General features: G+C 38.0%; 1 protein-coding gene across 5 annotated transcripts in view; it reads left to right on the forward strand.

Moving 5' to 3' along the window:
• The window catches only part of HIVEP1 (HIVEP zinc finger 1), a 146,101-nt gene that overhangs the window by 8,951 nt on the left and 120,630 nt on the right, over positions 1-16,520 (forward strand). The gene's annotated exons all lie outside the window — the stretch shown is intronic.

The raw sequence follows: 16,520 nt of genomic DNA on the forward strand, positions 1-16,520 counted from the left end.
ATGTTTTTTCTCTTTAAAATACATATAGTTGACCCTTGAACAACTTGTATTTGAATAATTCAGGTCCACTTATTTGCAGAGGATTTTTTTCAATAAATACAGTAAATTTCCTCAGGATTTTCTTAACTTTTTTTTTCTGTAGCTTGCTTTATTATAAGAATACAGTATGTAGTACATATAACATACAAAATGTGTTAATTGACTGTTCACATTATCAGTAAGGCTTCTATCAACAGTAGGCTATTAGTGGTTAAGTTTTTGAGGACTCAAAAGTTATTTGTGGAGTTTTGACTGGGGGGGTGGGGGTTGCCCCTAACCTCTGCTTTGTTCAGTGGTCAACTGTACTTTATAATTTAAATTACATGACTGTCCTGAGAAATGCATATTTTTAGATTGGAGACTCTTTTCTATATCAAATAAGTGTACAACTCAACAGATATTTGTGGAACACCTTCATGTGCCACTGTTTTAGGTGGTAGGGATAAAATGGTAATCAGACATGGACCCTGAAAGGCCTATGGAAGGATTTAAGGAGGGGAGATAGGAAACCATATAACTGTGCTACTGCAGTGAGTGAACAGAGGTATGGCACAGAGACAGGGAATCACATTTTGTCCTGATTGTGGGTGGCCGATTGTGGGTGGCCAGTTTGGAATGGGGCAGGATGGTGATTTAGTGAAGGAAAAGTATCATCTGAACTGGGTTCTTAAGGCTGAGAAATTATCCAGGAAGGTGACAAGGTAGGTTGAATGCATTTCATCCTAGGGTAGAAGCCATGACATAATTTGGGAAATCCAAGCTACTCTAAGTTACTCTTCGCTACTAGTGCATAAGAAGTTTTATTCAGGGGAGAAAGGAAGGAAGGAGAGAGGTAGGAGATTGGTGTGGAAGAATTAGGAGAAATCAGGTTGGTGAAGGTCCATCAAATTGGAGCCTAAATTTAGTATGTGCAGTTAAAAGTTTTAAGAGTAAAACTTGCTTATTTTCTGAAATTATAATGTTTTTATTAAAGTTTTCTGAGAGAACTTGAAATAAATTGGATCCCAGCCCTTTAGTGAGAGTTTAGAAAGTTACTTGACTAAAGTAGTTATGAATGATCAGCTCACTGAATGTTGGGGGAAAGGATGAAAAGGGGAGAAGAGAATAGCAGAGAGGGGAAAAACTCGAAGAAGTGAAATCTTCTTTGGCAGAAACAACTCCCACATATAGTAAGGAAATAGTGGAAATGGAAAGGGGGAAGGAGAGACTTTCCAGAATGAAGATATTCAAAGAAGAGATCGAAGTAGATTAGCACAAGACAATCTACTAAAACCATGTTGGGGGGACCTGCAGCCTCTCCAGACCCAGGGTGGGGTCACCCTGACTTGGGGGTGGGAGGACTTCATGGAAGAGGTGGTATCTGAGCCAGGTAGTTAGCTTACTCAGCAGAGAAGAATGATGGAAAGCTGTTTCAGTTAGAAAAATGGAGAAAACAAAGACAAGAAGTGCAAAGGTGTGACACTAAAAATTTCTGCTCTCTTCTAACAATGGGTTTGAGGACTCTCTCTCTAGACAGTTCAGTGGTTAAAGCAAGGGAAACATTAGCTACTAAAATGAATTTTTCAGCATTTATTTTATATCTCATTGTGACAGTTGGAATACCATGTTTGTTTTGCTTTACTTGTGACCCACTGCTGTGGCTTGCAGAAGACCTAGCTCACAAAGTTAGCTATGAAACAGGGAGAGAGGGAACCAGAACACCAGAAAGGGAGTCAGTCACAGCCCAGCTTGCTGTGCTGAGTGCATTGCTCACACTGCTTGTGCTGTTGCTCAGGGTGTTCACTTACCACGTGGCCTGTTTTTTAGGCTTCCTTGGAAAATAGTCTGTGATGTATTTGTCATGTGTTTGTTAATTAGGTCAATAATAGAAGATTTATACTTTCAAAAAATATCTCAGGTTATGTATTTATTATGCTTCAGTAGTAGTTTCAATTCTTAAAATATAATTTTTCTTTGACTTATTCTTGGTTCATCAGCTGGGTTTGATAAAATCCTGTTGATATGCAAAGGCATGGATAAACATGTAACTTTCTGGAATATGAATTATACTTCAGGAAGAATATGTATATGTGTGCGTATTCACATATGAAAGCATTATGCAAGTAAAAAGTACAGTATAGTCATCTATCACAGAGGAGCATAGAGAGTGTGCATGGATTTAAAATTCCACATGCCCAGACTATGCTCCCATAGGGAGATGGAGTTTATACTTCTGGTGGTAGAGGTTCTTTAGTGGAAAAGTATGAGAAGGACTGCTATATTAAAGGTGAGCATGAATTTGGGACATAAATGAAACAGAGTTAAACTTGATGGGTAATTTGTTCAGTTTGTAGGAGTGTGGTTTGTGAATTCTAGTGTCTTGATCCTTGGCCATATATAAACCAGACAGAACCTTTGTCTTTGGTGGTGCAGGTGGGTAGAGTTTAACACTTACATATCCTTTGTGAGGTTGAATAAGAATTTCCAAAGAGCATGAGACAAGCACTTGGTGTTCCGAAGTAAGACTTTTCACGTTGTCGTAGATCTCCCAGACACTATGTGGCAAACTCCAGGGGTGGAGAGCACCAGTGTGTGGTTGTGATGAATGTAGCAGCAGGGTCAGCCCTGCCTTCCCTAGCAGTCATTCCTTACTGATTATATCTCCACTGCCTGTGTGTACTCTTTAACAGAATGGAGGAGCTGGGGACTTACAGAGGCTCCATGTCAGCCCCCTGAAGATAAAGGGCTGTTTTTGTGCTGTGCCAGTCATCATTGTGAATGTGTTTCAAAGCTTTGGGAGGAAAGAAAGAAAATAGATGTTAACCTATATTAGTTGAATTTGGGCCTAGGGTTTGAAAGACTCATCGACTTTTTTTTTTAAGATGAAATAGAGTTTTGATTTTTTTTTAAAGATCTTATTTATTTATTTTTAGAGAGGGAAGGGAGGGAGAAAGAGAGAGAGAGAAACATCATTGTGCGGTTGCTGGGGGCTGTGGCCTGCAACCCAGGCATGTGCCCTGACTGGGAATCGAACCTGTGACACTTTGGTTTGCAGCCCATGCTCAATCCACTGAGCTGCGCCAGCCAAGGCGAGACTCATCGACTTTAAGATTGGAAATCAATGTAGAAAACACTAAGTATTAACCTTTTGAAAAACATATTTTGAGAATTTGCTATAGTTTTTCATTTTTATTGGTTGAATGCATTTAGCTCTGAACACACTGCAAAAAAAAAAAAAAAAGAGAGAGCTCATTTCCTTCCACTGAGAGACAGTTTTGTTACAATGTGAGAACTTAGAAGGCCTATCAGAGCATAGCCCAAATCCACACAAGGGGTCTGTGAGAGCCCATTGCCTTACAAGATGAAGTCGGAAGTCCTGATTTTGGCTAAGACATACTTTCCACAGTTTGGCCTTCATGTTCTGCAGTCTGTCTGATGAAAAGTCATTGCCATTTCAGGAGCTCAGCCTGCAAATCCAGCATTTCTGTGCTTTCTTGTCTTTCTGGGAAGTTTCTTCTCCGCCTTTCCATTTCCACTCCATTTTCTTACTCTGTGTAGGAGTTGTCTTTGCCAAAGAGTTCACCACTTCTCTGCGTTTTTTCCCCCTTTGCTATTCTCTTTCCCCTTTCATTCCCTCCACCAATACAGAGTGGGCCTCTATTGCTTGTGTCTGTGGGTGCCTTACTCTTCTTTCGATATTGATTATGTCATAATTATTCTCCTACAGGTCTTTCATCTTATCTGGATATAAATTATATGTCTAAAGAGCCTGTTTTAGTCATCTGCCTATGCTCAACAAAACAATATTTATGTTAGCTCTTTAGCAAATTGGAGGGTTAAAGATGCTTGGTCTTCATGAAATTTGTTTACATTTGGAACCTTGAAGAGCAAATGCTTGTTCCAATAATTGGTAGCCTCTGATTGATAAACCTGTTATAATGCAAACTTTTAATTGAACAGGTAAACTAAATACAGTAAGTCCTCACTCAACACCCTCAGAAGGTTGTGCACCTTGAAGCAAAACTGTGTGTAGTGAAACTGATTTTACAATAGGCTAATTGATATAAACAAGAGTTAGGTTTCTGCAGCATCTTATAAAAGTTGTAATGAAACAACTTTGAACCAAATGAAGCTATTTGAGGATATACTGTAGTTATTATTAACTTTGTTTTATGTGAGATTTTGCCATCAGATTCCTAGAATTTACCTTTTCAGTACGTTAGTTAATATAGTAATGGTCAAGTGTTTGGCTTCTGGCTACTAAGGGACTAGCTGTGTGGTTTTACACAAGCTGGATTGCTGATTTTCTTGTCTATAAATTAGAGATAATACTTGAAGATTAGAAAACAGGGCAAGTGTAAGCATTTGGCACAAAGCCTGACTCTCAGGTAAACACTCAATACAGAGTTGTCACTTTCTATAAAAAACTGGCTTATGTCAAACTCTGGGGTTGCACATGCTTTGCAAACAGAGGACTTGGGGAATACCTATATATTGATAAAATATTTACCTGCATTTTGATGCTGCATAAAGTGCTTAGCATTGATTACTGATATGACTCTTTCTTTTCCTGATTACTCAAGGATTGGGATTTGGAAGAGTGTTCAGTGCAGAAAATAATTTGGGAAGGAAAACTGACCCACTGTGCTGCCTTCTTGATTTGTCTACCTGAACTCATTCAAACCTTGCTTCATTTTTTTTATAACATTAAATGAAGTTAAACATAATATTCTGTCTGTATCTACTTCTGGAAAGTGATTGAGAGGTCTTTTTTATTATCATTGAACTGTTTTTAAAAATGTCAGTGTCACAGTCATATGGGGTTGAAATGAAGTGCTCTAGTCATCACTGTTCTTTTTTTCTTAAGTATATTTTACTGATTATGCTGTTACAGTTGTCCTATTTTTCTCTGCTCTCTATCCCTTCTGTCCTATACCTTCGTTGCCTCCAGCATCCCCTCTCCCCCACTTAGTTCATGTCTATGGGTGGTACATATAATTTCTTTGGCTTCTCCATTTCCTATACTATTCTTAACCTCCCCCTATTTGTACCTACCAGTTGTGTTTCTTATTCCCTGTACCTTGTTCCCCATTCTTGCCCCTGCCCCTCCCCACTGGTAGCCCTCCATATGTTGTTCTTTAGGTTCTGAGATGGTACCTTCTGTCAATCCCCTGCTCCCCTCCTCTGTGAAGACCAGAGAAACTCAACTGGGTTTTCAGAATTAATCTGATTAATAAAAACATATTTTCTTGCTATCAATAGTAGGGCCCACTCCAGTGATTATTTTGTAAAACCATCTACGATGAATGAAATCTTCTGGGTTTTTTTTGTTATGTGGGATTTTCTTATTGAGTTCATGAGTAAAGAAGGTTTAATTTTGTTGATTTTCAGATAGAATTATAGCTGTTTATGCATTATTTTTTTTACATTTAAATGTTAGGTCTGCAGTTTTAAGCTCAGAGCCTTGAGATTGGAGAAATCAGAATGTTGTAGAGAGAAGAACCCTATGGCTTATTTAAAAAATTGTACACAACTGTAGCTAGAAAGGAAATAAGCAATAACTTAAAAATGGTTTTGATGATGTAGGTGAAAAAGCAATTTGAAGTTTTTAGGAGCTATCATGTAAGTAGCTGATATTATTCAGTTTGACTAGGATAAAAATAGAAGGAAAAATTGAATATAGCAAGACTCCTGTTTTTTTTTTCCTGATAATTATTTTTCAGCTCATGTTGAAAGCTTATTTGATACTTTTTGAATGCTTATTAACGAACTGCTTTTTTCTTTCTAATAGCAAACATAAAATGTAATAATACAATTAATTAGAGCAATGATTTTATTTTAGAACATCTTTGCACAAAATATGTTCTGATGAGGTATAATTTTATCTCACCAGAGAGTAGAAAAAAGCATAATGTGTATAAAATCTCTCATCATATACATATAATTTTTATGTAATTTGAACAGTCTGGGTTAAAGTTGATTCTTGTGTTACCTGTTAAAACATTTTATGAATAAAGTAAGTGTCTTAGTTTTTCATGCACATATTTAATCTTTTAAAATATTTTAACAGTATTCTTTTGCATGTCAGTAATCTGCCAATTACAGATGATGCTCAGATGTTCTTATAAAGTACTTGATGTTTATAATACTGTTAGCCATTATTTCATATTCACTATAGCACAGAAACTTAATCAAATAGGCTCCTTTCCTTTTAACATTCAAGTCGGTCATTCAGAAGGACAGTCTTAACCATAATTAGGTTTAAGCTTATATGTGGTGCAGCATTGCATTAATGTTGACATTTTTTCCAGTTTTAAAATGAAAAGTTTTCAGAAGGTTCTTAGAAATTTTCCATGATGGATTTTATTCTAGAAAATATTCTAAAGCTATGCAGCCATGCAAATATATTTAAAAAAGATAAAATAATAACAAAGTAGTTGGCTATAAAGTAATTAGAATAGCAGTCACTAAGTGTGAAACTGCTTTCTTGATGCAAAGCTTGATTTTTATGGTACTTATGTGTCTACATACATAAAATACTCCTGGGTGCCTATATGATTCGAGTATGAATTTACTCAAATATACTTATTTTGCATTTGGAAATGTGCTTATATGTGCTTATCTTCCAACTCTTTCAGATTGGCCCTTGAAGAAAAAGATGAGATCATCATACAACTGCTTAATAGTTATAGTATTCAAATAAACATAGATTAAACATAAAATTGCAGCAGTGTTTGATAGTTTAAATAAAAATGAGCTGAACTGATACACAGGTAGTTAAACAATGCCAGTGTACCAGAGAGTTTTCTCTCATGGTGCTAGTTTCTTACATGCCTTTCCAAGAGAATCATTCAGATTTTCCAGATGGGAAGGACAGACCTTGGAGGTCATTTAGTTCATTTTACAAACGAGAAAGTTAGCCAGAGATGTTCAGGTGAATTGACTTTCAGCAACTTTATTTGTGTCTTGTTTGAGATGGTGTTTATGGAGTGGTCTATAGAATTTTATTTTTAATCATTGCTTTCCATTGTATGGATTCTTGTGGGCTGGTTGCAAGAGGAAGGTTGTGTTGCATTATTTTTATGATTTTTATGGTGATGGAAAGAGCTAAACTGTTCACAGGTGTGTGTTCTAGGCAATATTCAAAGTGTTGTTTTTTTTTTTTGCATGTTTGCTCATTTAATCCTAAAAACCATGTGATGTAGGAACTATTATTGACCTGATTTTACAGACATGGCATGAGGCACGGGAGTTTGCTATCTGTCCAGAGTCTCACAGCTAGGCATCTCTAGTGTCTTTTCTTTTAACTCTCAAGCTTATACTTGTTGATGTTGCTAGTAGAAAGAACTGCCCTAATTCCTATGTGCCTGGAAATGCTTTCCATCCCAGTTATAAAATAAAGCTTGTCAACATAGCACATATGAGCTGAGATTACTCAGGAGGTCAGAATTTGAAGCCCCCCACCTCCCCCCACCCCACTAAGTTCTTAATTGTTGGAAATCCATTTCAGATGTGTATGTATGCATTACTCTAAGTTGGATTTGTGATCGCAGACCATCGAAGGAATTTCCAAGCTCTTCAAAAGAGAAAAGTTAGTTGTTCCACCGTGTTTGCTTATGTGGTTTACTTAGTACTATGCAGTTTAAAGTAGAGATGTTTTGTTTAAAGGGGAAAATGGCAGTATTTAAATGGGAACCTCAGCATAACTGTTGAAACTTTGGACATAAAGACTTAAGAACTATTTCTAGGAAAACTGATACAAAAATATTAAAACTCTAAATAAAAGCAAGGATGGGTGGGGTAGGGGGCTGTGGTGGGGTGAAAATGGAGAATGCTGTATTTGAACAATGATAAAAAATTAAAAAATTCTAAATAAAATATAGAAGGAAACATTTTATAATTTTCCTCATACAGTAAGTACAGAAGAATATAGAAAAAGTACTATTTTAGATATATGTGGACTCTTGCAGATTTCAGATGTAGATAAAGGGCAAATGAACCACTTTTAAGGGATTGGGGTTAGGATATTTTATATCTTCCATTTAATTCTGTGAACAATGAGTGTGCTAGTGTACATGCTTAAAAATAAAACCTCATACCTGCCTTTTAAGAGTTTTTATGTCTCCAAAAACATGAAAAAGATATAAGGGCATTATTAAGCAACAAATATATACTTTCATATTAATATAGTTCATGTAGTATGGATTTCTCAGGGAAAATGAGCAAAAAAATCTGGGTGGGATAAAAGCAATCAGAAAGTACATAGAGGTATTAATGTTTTCTCAGTGAAAACCTGTATGAGGCAAAGTTTTGAGATGGGTATTTTAAAAATATATTTTATTCATTATGCTATTACAGTTGTCCCATTTCCCCCCCTTTATTACCCTCCACCCTGCACACCCTCTCCCACCCACATTCCCTTCCTTTAGTTCATGTCCATGTGTCATAAGTTCTTTAGCTTCTACATTTGCCATACTATTCTTGCCCTCCCCCTGTATATTTTCTACCTACCATCTATGCTACTTGTTCTTTGTACCTTTTCCCCCTCTCTCCTCCTCCCACTCCCCTGTTGCTAACCCTCCATGTGATCTCCATTTCTGTGGTTCTGTTCCTTTTCCAGTTGTTTGCTTAGTTTGCTTTTGCTTTGCTTTTGCTTTTGTTTTAGGTGTGGTTGTTAGTAACTGTGAGTTTGCTGTCATTTTACAGTACATGTTTTTTATTTTCTTTTTCTTAGGTAAGTCCCTTTAACATTTCATGTAATAAGGACTTGGTGATGATGAACTCCTTTAACTTGTCCTTATCTGAGAAGCACTTTGCTGGATAGAGCAATCTTGGATGTAGGTCCTTGCCTTTCATGACTTGGAATACTTCTTTCTAGCATCTTCTTGCCTGCAAGGTCTGTTCTGAGAAATCAGCTGATAGTCTGATGGGAAATCCTTTGTAGGTGACTATCTCCCAATCTCTTGCTGCTTCTAGGATTCTCTCCTTCATTTTAATCTTGGCTAATGTAATTATGATGTGCCTTGGTGTGTTCCTCCTTGGGTCGTACTTCTTTGGGATTCTCTGAGCTTCCTGGACTTCCTGGAAGTCCATTTCCTTTGCCAGATTGGGGAAGTTTTCCTTTATTATTTGTTCAAATAACTTTTCCATTTGTTGCTCTTCCTCTTCCCCTTTGGTATCCCTATAATTTGGATGTTGGAATGTTTAAAGATGTCCTGGAGGTTCCTAAGCCTCTCCTCATTTTTTGAATTCTTGTTTCTTCTTTTTTGTTTGGTTGTTTCTTTCTTCCTTCTGGTCCACTGCATTGATTTGAGTCCCAGTTTCCTTCCCATCACTATTGGTTCCCTATACATTTTCCTTCATTTCACTTAGTGTAGCCTTCAATTTTTCATCTAATTTGTGACCAAATTCAACCAATTCTGTGAGCATCCTGATCACCATTGTTTTGAACTGTGCATCTCATAGGTTGACTGTCTCTTTGTTGCATAGTTGTATTTGTTCTGGAATTTTGATCTGTTCTTTCATTTGGGCCATTATTTTTTTTTGTCTTGTTGCGCCTGTTATGTAGTGAGGGGCAGGGCGTCAGGTGTTCACCAGGTGGGGGCAACCCAGTTGCTGGGTTGTGATGCTGTAGGTGGGGATAGGGTCCAAGAGGGAACATTGGCACTTGCTCAGCGCTCTCTCAGATTTCAGCCCCTTCTGCCGCTTCCCCCAAGCAAACTGGGCCCTTCTGGTGCTGATTCCTGTGTGGGTGGACTTGTGTAAGTTCTAGGAACCTGTGGATCTCTCTAATGAACTCTCCTGTGAGGCTGGGAGTCTCTCCTGCTGCCTCACCCCCCACAGGTGTTTTCAATAGGTGGTTTGAGGCTTTATTTCCCCAAGCCGGGGCCCTGGTGGTTTGAGGCTTTATTTCCCCAAGCCGGGGCCCTGGGTTGAGTGGTCTGTCTCACTCCCCAGTTTCACCTGGTTTATCTGGGCGCGAATGTGTGACCGTTGGTTAGCCTGCTGCTTTGCACGCTTCACTGGGTGTGCTGTCTGCCACCTCGCGCCCAGGGTCTGCCAGCTGCTGCCTGCACGCTCTGGGTTCATTAGCTGCTGCCTTGTGCACCTGGGGTCCGCAAGCCATCACTTTTTATTTTTTTTATTCATTCATTCATTCATTCATTCATTCATTTTGCCTCATCCCTTCTCTGCCCAGCTGCCTGACTCCACCCCTCCTACCAGTCTCAATGAATATTTCTTCTTTAACTCCTTGGTTGTCAGACTTCTGTAAAGTTCAGTTTTCTGTCAGTTCTGGTTGTTTTTTTGTTTCTAAATTTTTGTTGTCCTTATTTTGGTTGTGTGAGGAGGCACAGTGTGTCTACCTACACCTCCATCTTCGCCAGAAGTCCCCTGAGATGGGTTTTTAAGGAAAGGATAGATTGGCAGAGAAAATAAGTTGTTCTGAGACTTTGGCAGAAGAAAGAATGGGGAATTACATAGAAGTGGTTATTGGTCTGCTTTGCTTGATTAAAGTGGATTTCTCAATGACCTTGAGACTAAGGAAGAAGAGGAAAGGAAACAATATTTGATATGTAGACGTTTTGTTTATGACAGTTGTTAAATTACCAGGTTGATTTTTTACTAAGCCGAGTATATCCAGAAGATATGTTAGAGGCTAGGGACTATTTTATAATAATTTGAAATTAAAAAACAACCTTCCTAGGGAGTGAAGGAGTGAAGAGGAGTTTAAAGGAGTGAAACTACTCTGATACTCTAGTGGGGATAGATGCCATTATGCATTTGTCCAAACCCGTAGAATGTACACCACCAGGAGTGAACCATACTGTAAACTGCAGACTTTGGATGATGATGACATTTTGATGTATGTTCATTACTTGTAACCAGTGTATCACTCTGGTGGGAGAAGTTGATAGTGGGGGAGGAAGCCATTCATGTGTAGGGGGAGGAGATATGTAAGAAATCTCTGTACATTCCTCTCAGTTGTGCTGTGAACCTGAAAGCAACCCCCAAAATTAAGTATATTTAAAAAAACAGTAACACCTCCATGTTGAGTTGGTATGTTTTGTTGACATCTAATAAATACGATGGTAGGTTGAAAGAATGAGGCAATCTCTGCTTGTTTTTAAGTTCAGAAAATCATCTGTGCATATGAATAAAGCAGCAAAAGAAGACCGTATGACCTTGAGCACATAACTGGAATTAAGTTTCTTGTTGAGACAAGGCATGGGAGTGGGCAGGGGTTGGGGGCATGGTTATATTGATCTGTGATTTCCTTTTTAACTTTAAGAGCTATTATTCTGGGCAGGGTCAGGAAACCACAGTCTACTGGTTGAATCCAGTCTTCATCGTCTTTGTAAAAACCAGTTTATTAGAATGCAGTCATGCCTATAATTTACACGTTGTCTCTGCCCACTTTTGTGCCACGTGCTATAAAGGCAGAGTTGAGTAGTTGCAAGTGGCTCACAAAACCTAGAATATTAACTTTCTAACTCTTTACTGAAAGTTTGCTGGCCTCTGTCTAGGAATAGAGGGAATGAACTGGAGTATTTATTTAGAAATGCCTTTATGTTTGGGAATAAGGAAGAGTGTTTCATCTTTTCTGTAGAGAATACTGTAGGAATGAATTATAGGGGAACCTAGAACTACTGCTTTTGTATTTGGGGGTCTCCTGCCCACCATGCATGACAAGGGAATTCACATTTGTTTGGGAAGCCAACCTTTTTCTTGTGGTTCTAAGGTGAAGAGAGAGACTTAGATGTTGAGTTGATTTCTCCAGAAAAATGTACTTGTTCTTGATGTTCTGATCCCAGGGTTGTGGGTCCTCACCCAAAGGCCTACATCATCAGGGAGCATGTTGTTTAAGATAGAGGACTGTCCTTTTTCTAATTGTATTGTCTCCTTTAGTCACCTCTACATTGAACTCCAGTAGAAAAATATTATAAGCAATGATTTACAATGCTATACACAAAACATCTTGTGAAGGATTATTCTGCAGAAAAATGGAGCCATCTTTGAGAGGAGTGCCTTCTGAAAAATGCCCCCTTGAGAGGCAGCCCTGCTACTGTGAGTGGAGTGCTGAGAATGGGGCCCCAAGAAGGGGATAGGTCCCCTAAGTGATAACTGCCGTTAACACATTAGGCATTATAGTTTGTACTTAGGTTTTTGAGAATGTGATTAAATTTCTGGTATGTCTGAATTCTCAGTATTCCCCACAATACTTTCTTTAATCTCCAAGTAATTCTTTATTCCTTGTGGTTTTGGGGTTGTGTGATGAAAGTAAGTAGAAAAAAATGGTATTTTTATGTCCTAGTTTTGTTTTACTTTGTTTTTCCTTAAGTTAAATACTCTTATGTCAAGGATAGGCTTGATTGAGTTTTTGGTAACTATTTGAGTATTTCGAGAAATACTTTTGAAAGTAATGTCAGTTCTCTACAGACACAGTGGAACATTAGCCTTCTTATTTTGATATATGCCAGGGTTCAAATGGCTCAAAAGTGGCATGAAAATCCGTAACCGTTAACATGTGTCCTTTGTCAGTGAAAGAAAGCACCTATAGTGGTCATGAAGTGAGGTGAAAATGAAGGGCCACTTTGGCTAAATCTCTTAGATGCCTCTGTTTGGATCTCTGTGTGCCCTACTCTGATGTGTTGGACACGTTGTGGAGTTAACAGCTCTGCCCCTGTCTCCTGGGAAATTTATAATTGAAGGCATAAAAATAATAATGGCTTACACATGGAAGTCCAGACAGTTTTGCTAACATTTGATGAGCAAACATAGAAGTATGGTAATAGTCAGTAGTTAACGTATTTAAAGACGTGTGTGTGTGACTGCATGGGAAAAGGGTTAAATGTATCATTTGACCTATCTGTTGATACGTTATTTTTTTTTTTTATGGAATGAATGCCATGTAAATGATGCATTCATATACTTGCAGCATTCATATGAGCATCTTAGATGAGGTAGAGTTTGCATTAAGTTTGTATTTGATGGTAAGCTCTTTCATGAAGGAGTGGAATGCCTTTTTAAGCCTTCAGACAGTAGTTTATTATCTCAAACCACTGCATAATATTTTTTCCTTACAGCTTTGTTAAGCTATAATTTACATGCAATAAAATTCACCTATCACAAGTGGACAGTTCAATGATATTTATTAAAGTTACAGTGTTGTGCATTCTTTAACACAGTCCAGTTTCAGAATATGCCCATTATCCCCAGAGGGTTCCTGAGCTTGTTAGTAGTCAATCATTAACTCTTACTGCTGGCCCTAGGCAACTGCTGGTCTGCTTTCTGGCTCTTTATATTTGCCTCTTCTGGACACTTGCTGTAATGGGATCATACAATCTGTAGTCTTTTATGTCCGCTTCTTTCATTCAATTAGCATAGTGTTTGAGAGAATGTATCAGGATTTTTGTTACCTTTTATTGCTAAGTAATATTCTATTGTATGAATGTATCACATCTGGTTTATTTATTCACCATATGGATGGTTTTTGTGTTTGGGTTATGAATAATGTTGTTGTAAGTCACCATGTCCAAGGCTGCAGTGAACTGGAGTGTTCCTAAATGTCACTAGGTCAAACTGGGTCTTCATGTTTGTTTTGCCTGATATGAGATTCCGGCTCTCTCAGGGTTGCTGTTTGCATGGCATATCTTTCCCTACTCTTTTACTTTGAAGCTACAGCATGCTACCTGGACAGCATGTTGTTGAAATAGGTCTTTATCCAGTCTGACAGTTTGTCTTTTCAGTGGGGTGTTTATTCCTTTCACATTAATGTAATTATTATTGTTGGATCTGTGTCTGCCATTTTGTTATTTCTATTTTAAATTTTTAAAAAATTTTTATTACATTTATTGGGGTGACATTGGTTAATAAGATCATGTAGGTTTCAAGTGTACATTTCTGTGATGCATGTTCTGCATATTGCTTTGTGTGCCCACCACGCATCTTTAATCCCCATGCATTTGGCCCCCTTTACCTTTTACTGTTCCCCCACCATCTTCATGTGGCTATGAGTTTCAGGGTTGTTTTTTTATTTCCACATATGAGTGAAATCATGGTTTTTAGCTTTTTTTGACTGACTTCACTTAGCATATATTCTCAAGGTCCATCCATGCTGTCACAAATGGCAATATTTCATCTCTTCTCATGTCCGAGTAGTATACCATTATATATATGCACCACATCTTCCTTATCCAGTCCTTTATTGAAGGACTCTTTGGTTGTCTCCATGTCTTGGCCACCGTGAATAACATTGCATTGAACATAGGGGTGCATTATTTTTTATGAATAAATGTTTTTAAATTTTCCAGTAGATACCTAGAAGAGGGATTGCTAGGTCATATGGTAACTTTATTCTTAATTTTTTGAGGAACCGCCATACTGTTTTTCATGGTGGATGTATCGGTTTACACTCCTGTCACCTCTCCAGCACTTACTACCTGTCTTGTTCGTAGTAGCCATTCTCACAGGTGTGAGGTGGGATGTCATGGTAGTTTTGATTTGCATTTCCCTATTAGCTAGTGAAGTCAACCATCTTTTTGATATATCTGTTGGCTATTTGTCTTTGAGTAGTTTGAATACTATGTATTTAGGGGTGGATTTTTTGGTATTACCTTTTTTGAGTTTTGTTGAGCTTCCTGGATATGGAGATTAGTCATTTTGCTTTTTATCAAATTTGGGGAATTGTAGGCCATTATTTTGGAAATGTTTTTGCCACTTCATTCTCTTCTCCCATTACAAATATGTTGCTATGCTTGAGGTTGTTTTATAGCTCTCTGAGGCTCTGTTCATTTTTCTTTGATCTTTATTTCCCCTCTGTTCCTGAGATTGCTTAAATTCCATTGAGCTATCATCAACTGTACTGATTTTTTTCTTATGCTAGCTCACATTTGCTGTTGAACCCCTCTAGTAATTTTTAAGTTTGTTTTATTGTGCTTTTCGACTCCAGAATTTCCATTTGGTTCTCTTTTTATAATTTATATCTCTTTATCGAGATGCTTTATTTGTTGAGTTATCATTGTCATACTGTATTTTAATGCTTTAAACATGGTTTCCTTCAGTCCTTTAAATTTACATATTCACATAATAGCTACTTTGAAGTCTTAACCTGTTACATCCAACATTTGCAGACACTCCAGACAGTTTCTGTTGACTGCTTTTTCCCTGAGTTTGGGTCACACTTTCTTGTTTCTGTTCATGACTCCCAAGTTTTTGTTGGTATTTTACATTAAAGATAATGGAATTTAGCAATTCTGGATTCTGATTCTTGTTGCTCCTGAGTTGTTATTTTGTTATTTTGTTTAAAAACTTGCCTGGAATAAACCTGTGAAGGCCGTCTCTCCCATATTGCGTGGCTGCTGATATCTGTAATAAAGTTTGGTTTTTGTTTGTATGTTTTCTTGCTGCTTTTAAGCTTTACTTCCTAGGGGTTGCCCTTGAGGAAGCATAGTTTTGTGTTCCAGCAAAACTGATCAGAGGTTGACCTCAAGTCACTGAATCTTTCACTTTCTGCTGATGGATCTGTGTGGGTCTGGGGGGCACCTTCACATTTCAGGCACTTTTCATGTCTGCTGTGGCTTTTACCTTCAGTTGGACACCCTTGCATCTTTGTGTGTGCATGTAGGTGTGATTTTTGTTAGCAAGGCATGTGTAGCTGGTATGAGCCCACTCTGGTGTCTATGATGCATGTGCAGAATCTCTGGCCAACCCAGCGTGTCTGTAGAGAGTTTATTAAGAGCACTATGGTTGCCTCATCTCCCACACAGAACTCTCTGTTAAAACTTGATTAGTTATCTGGTATCTTGGCTTTTCCCTAACAAGACTTCAGGTCAGGATAGCAGAGCCTCAAACCTTGGTGTTTTTTTGCTGATGGAATTGCCACTTTAAGCCACAGGGCTCCATTTCTAGTGAGCCTGGTCAGGCAGTGGCCGTGAAGCCATTGGCTTTCTTAGCTCACCTCTCTCAGTTGCACTGATGCTCTGATGGAGTTGGTGGCAAGGGGTTAGAAACAGACTCAAGCAGAAATGTCATAGGCTTGTGCTGTGCTGATCTTACTAGAAGTTCAGTACTTTTCATGGAGAAACACATCTCAGTTTGTATATGGCTTTAGTTGATTTCCAGAGTGCTGAATTGCTGGTTTTTGAGTTTTGTCTATCTTCTTAAGTTGTGTTTTAGAGATTTGTCAACCTCTTCTTTTTGTCATTGCTGCATTTTCTCTGAAGGTGTTCTGAGCATCCTTGGGTGGCAGGCACTGTCTTGAGTCCTGAGAACATCAAGTTGCACCATATATTTTGACAAGCTTCTTACTTAGAACTGCTCATAGAAACCCATGATTTTGGCTGAAAATCTAGTTAGTTACTGTTTAAAAGATACAAAGTGAGATACATGATTGTGCTTTTTTAGGATACATTGCAGCCATTATTGCTATTTTAAATCCATGGTACTCGTAAAACTGTTAGTCCACTGATAACTTTTATATGTAAGCTTCTATCACTGAGAGT

Source organism: Phyllostomus hastatus, unplaced genomic scaffold (genome assembly GCF_019186645.2).
Source record: "Phyllostomus hastatus isolate PE091 unplaced genomic scaffold, TTU_PhHast_1.1 phas_contig_524, whole genome shotgun sequence".
NCBI lineage: Eukaryota > Metazoa > Chordata > Mammalia > Chiroptera > Phyllostomidae > Phyllostomus > Phyllostomus hastatus.